The 5345-nt window shown below is 39.7% G+C and overlaps 1 pseudogene; it reads right to left on the minus strand.

Annotated features, from left to right (window-relative positions):
• Nucleotides 1-2354: 2354 nt before the first annotated feature.
• On the minus strand, nucleotides 2355-3413 carry LOC147427743 (uncharacterized; annotated as a pseudogene).
• Nucleotides 3414-5345: the final 1932 nt, after the last annotated feature.

The raw sequence follows: 5345 nt of genomic DNA on the forward strand, positions 1-5345 counted from the left end.
GCTTTTCATATTTTGTGCTCATTGGGTTCCTTGTTTGTTGAGAAAGTTTTTTGTGCACCATGGTGTCTATTTGCTTGGCTTCTCTCCTTATGTTGTGTGTAAGTAAGTCTTGGGGCTGCATAGATGGAGAAGAGCTCTCTATGCATGCCGCCTTATGTGTGTAAGTAGTCTCTTCTTTTGGGAAAGGAAAGGAGTTGTCAAGTATTTGTGCATTGTGGTGTTTTGAGTTTTGAGGTTTTGTGATTGCTTTTCTTAAAAGTATATGAGCACTAATATGGTGAAGGTCAATCTTTGCATGTGAGTTTGTGCAGCGTTCAAAGGGATTGCTTAAGGAGTGTGTGTTGAATGGTTGAAGGGCATTTTGTGTTGAAGCACATAAGGAAGGTGTGAGTGTGTGTGAGTGTGTGTGTGTGCGGTTTGTTTTGGTTTCCTTCTTTCTCCATAAAAGAGGGTGGTGCCCCTAAGAAATATGCGTGTAGGGTCTCACGGAGTGGTTGTCTGGTGGGAGCCTTGAGTTGAGCCCCATCTCAAAAAATCCGCTCTCAGTATAAATGTCAATAACCTTAATGTGAAAGGAGGCTTATCTTGAGAGAAGAAAAGAGGTTTGTTGTACGTACGCTGGAGCTATGAAGCTACTCCAACTTGTAATCAACGTTTCTAGCGATTGGGTAATCCGTTTTCAATTTTGATACTTCCATTGTACTGTTCCTCTCTCTTTGCTCTTTCATTCAAGACTAAGCATTGTCAGTTCTGCTATGGTTTACGACTATGTGTCTGTGAGCCTTAATTGCAAATTTGAGTTCTTAAATCATTGTTTGTACTTGTTTTGACCATATGAGAGTGTTCCTAGACCATAAGGCGACCTTTTTGGACTGATATGTTGTAGCTTTTAGGATATTTTTCATCATGGATCATGATTTTGGTACCTTATCGGATTGTGACCAGAGTTGGTAGGATAGTTCCCCTAGGTGTCCTAGACCTCCTCCTAAAGTTTCACTGCATTTTGAATCCATTCGAGTGCCAAAATGGCATGATGACCTAGAGCTGTGAAAAAGGACATATGCAGATTTCTGTGATCATTGATGTTGGTTTGCTTGTTGAGTTAGTGGGATTGCTTGTGTTAAGGTTCACTTCTTGAGATTGACAATCTCAAAGAGTCTCCGTGCCCCATGAACAAGGTTTGCAAATGAACATACTAGATAATAGAGAATTCTTGGAAACTAAGGGTGGGGACATTCGTCGTGCAACGTCGACAATTACTTGATTGGATCCATTCTACATGCATATATTGCTACTTCCACACATATGTGCAAAGCATAAGAGATGGTAGGTGTGTTTGCATTGGAGCATACAAACACCCACTACCTCATTGTCAGGAAATCCCAAGTCTCAGGATGCACAAACGTTGTTGGGAAAACAAGAGCATGGGGCACCTCTATAGCAATGTCTCCCAATAGCGCTCAAGACACAAGATCAGCACCACAAACGGTATCAAAATAACCTCAACAAAACCACAACTCAAAGACAAGTGATCTCTTGGGAATTTACCAGCACGCGCACACCCAAAAGACCACCATGAAAATTAGGAAGCACTTACCGTGGCATGGATTTACAACACACACAGACCAATGCACTTGAGAGAAAGATCTTTCACCTTCACCAAATAACTCTTCAAAAACACAATTTTTAAGTGTACACACATCTCCAAACAAGAGAGCTTCCACAACCTACCATACACCAAACTGCCTGCAAGATGCCATATACTGTGCGCTGTGGGAAATAGACTGTATCTCCCAAACCACAACTCCAAAAGGGATGATTTAAAGCCTCAAAAATTCTCTGCATTTTCTACAACAAAATATCTGAAGACCACAAATTTCAATTCTATGTTCCATTATGTGCAAAATTGGCGGGAACAGCAAGCTGCCATGGCCCGACTACACGTAGGAAGGCTAGTTGAGGGCAAAAAACTGCATCCAAAAGCATCAAGAAGTCACAACCACCCAAAACCTGAAAATTTCTGATATTTGACTGAACTTTTTTTAGTTTTTACATGAGTTTTAGTTATATACAAGTCTCCCTTCAAAAAACTCACTCAAGGGCACTGTCACTAGACTAGCGACTTGCAGTGCATGTACATGTGCTTGCTAAAGCAAGCTAAAAACCCCACAAAAATAAATCCTGCACACACTTTTGACATCAGGTGTCATGTCCGTATGTACAAATTTACAAAAAATGGGGTTCTCAAAATGCGCGTAACATAGTTTGCCAAACCCCACGTCTGCTAGAGCATTCATGCTCAACAGTAGAATATGCAAAAGCTTATGTACAAAGATACATCATGTACAAAGGAATCAGCACCATATACCCTTACCACGATCAAATGGAAAAGTATTATCCCTTGCATCCATCGTGCACACATAATGGCATTCTTCAAAGTCATAAGAACAATCATCAATCACTAGTGAGCTCCAACCATCAACGTACATGTCATACAAATCAAAATACCATGGATAAACGTTCTCGCCATCATGAGATGTATCACTCACATCAAGCCAAGACAAAACATCCACTGTATCCATGTCATTATGGCTATCCCAACTTTCCAAGCTACAATCCTCTTCAACATCCACACATGCATGTGAGGTTTGCATAAGCTTCTTCACCCTTGACAATGCATGACACACACTAACTTGCATCTCCTCATACATTTCAACTTTCGGATCATCAAATCTCCAATCAAGACTACCATCATCATACTCATAGGTCTCATAAGCATCACTTTCACTGCATGCCATCTCTTGAGCATAACTAGTAAGCAAACATGAATCCCAACCAATGTCACTAACACCAATCTCAACATCCCAAATGGGTCCACATGCCCACAAGTCATCAGGATACCATGTCAATTCATAAGATGGAGGAGCAAAAAAATCACCCATAATGTCAACATGCATGTCATTTGTATCACAAGTAATAACATCCATAGGCACATAATGCAAACACATAGAGCTAGATAAGGCCTTAACTTTATGAGCATCCATACATGGAACTAAGTCAGCCATATCATTGCCCTCTTTGTCATACATGCACTCCAAGGTCTTTTCTTTCACAATATTGTTTGCACACAACTCCTCATCAATATCTACATCATCAAGAGAGATAACCTCAGCTTCTACATCTGACGCAACCTCATTAGCATTGCTAAAATCATCACTAGTGACAGAAGAGCTCTTGTGTGAAATGCATGAAGAAGTAGACGATTGATTGACATCTTCCAACCATCTTCCTTGCTTCAAGAAATCAACAATTCTCTTCACACCCAGCAAGTCAGTGCAAGCAACCTCAATGCCCAATTATCCTTGAAGGATACCAATGAACAAGAACTTCTCTTCCTTTGCATCCAGAACCATATCCTCAAGAACCTCTAGCTCCTGCTTTAGAGAGCAAAACCTCATGTAATGCATGTCCAACTCTTCTAGCCTGCTTAGCTTCAATTGTTTCATGGCATTATTCATCCTCAACAAGGCATCATTGAGCTTGACCATGGCTGCAATTTTATGTCTACACCATCAAGATTGAAGGTAACTTGAAGCACTCCTCGATGGCGGGCACCAAAACACTGTTGGGAAAACAAGAGCAAGGGGCACCTCTATAGCAATGTCTCCCAATAGCGCTCAAGACACAAGATCAGCACCACAAACGGTATCAAAATAACCTCAACAAAACCACAACTCAAAGACAAGTGATCTCTTGGGAATTTACCAGCACACGCCCACCCAAAAGACCACCATGAAAATTAGGAAGCACTTACCGTGGCATGGATTTACAGCACACGCCGACCAATGCACTTGAGAGAAAGATCTTTCACTTTCACCAAATAACTCTTCAAAAACACAATTTTTAAGTGTACACACATCTCCAAACAAGAGAGCTTCCACAACCTACCATACACCAAACTGCCTGCAAGATGCCATATACTGTGCGCTGTGGGAAATAGATTGTATCTGCCAAACCACAACTCCAAAAGGGATGATTAAAAGCCTCAAAAATTCTCTGCATTTTCTACAACAAAATCTCTGAAGACCACAAATTTCAATTCTATGTTCCATTATATGCAAAATTGGCGCGAACAGCAAGCTGCCATGGCCTGACTACGCATAGGAAGGCTAGTCGAGGGAAAAAAACTGCATCCAAAAGCATCAAGAAGTCACAACGACCCAAAACCTGTAAATTTCTGATATTTGACTGAACTTTTTTTAGTTTTTACATGAGTTTTAGTTATATACAAGTCTCCCTTCAAAAAACTCACTCACGGGCACTTATAGTAGCCCGACAACTGTCACTAGACTAGCGACTTGCAGTGCATGTACATGTGCTTGCTAAAGCAAGCTAAAAACCCCACAAAAATAAAGCCCGCACATACTTTTGACATCAGGTGTCCTGTCTGTATGTACAAATTTACAAAAAATGGGGTTCTCAAAATGCGCGTAACAACGTCTTCGATGATGAGACAACTTGTTAAGAGACATATCGAACGAGCACCCACCTGGCCGGACATGTAGCCGGACACCACATTTGTGCTCTATTATTTTTTCGAGCTAGTGTAGTGATACTCTGTGTAAATCCTGATTCCAGAGTAGCATGTCAATTCCCTGAGTTATAATGTTGTCATGATGATTGTAAAAGTCCATGTGAACTGGCCACTGGCCATTTAGAATACCCTAGGTATTGATAGCCATTTTTTGGCTATCCGAAATTGCCATAGTAAGCTACCTCACCCTACCAAAATCACCTAAACACTATGGCTATCCCTACCATTTCATTGTACATAGATGTGTGTGAGTTAGGGGACTTTCCTCATATCTCCTTAAAAACCCTCACTTAGCTAGTCAGTGGGCTAGTTTTTGAGACAAAAAAATTAATAGAAACAAAAACAAAAATACATTATGGTCTTTTTGTGTGAGTGTTTCATTGTATATAGTGCTTAAATATATGTATTTTTATTATAATTTTTTGGTATTATTTAAATATTTTTGTTTAAGTGTGTGTTATTTACCTAAATATAGTATGTACATTTACCCACCATTACCATGATCTTTCTTACTTATGTATTCTATACAAAATCATTTCATGCAAGTTTATCTTATTTTTTGTGTGAATCCACTCCAAGGAAAAACTTCAGAAATACCTCTCACCACCATCAGTCATCATTGCCTTTCACTAAATTCCCATTTCCTACAGGTATTCTTTCTTACCTCTTATAAATATATATACATCAATAAAAACAAATGAGGACCCTCCTCATTTCATTCCATTTATTTTCATATATTTATTTTATATAT

This window comes from Adiantum capillus-veneris, chromosome 23, assembly GCF_014529385.1.
Source record: "Adiantum capillus-veneris isolate H3 chromosome 23, ASM1452938v2, whole genome shotgun sequence".
Taxonomy (NCBI): domain Eukaryota; kingdom Viridiplantae; phylum Streptophyta; class Polypodiopsida; order Polypodiales; family Pteridaceae; genus Adiantum; species Adiantum capillus-veneris.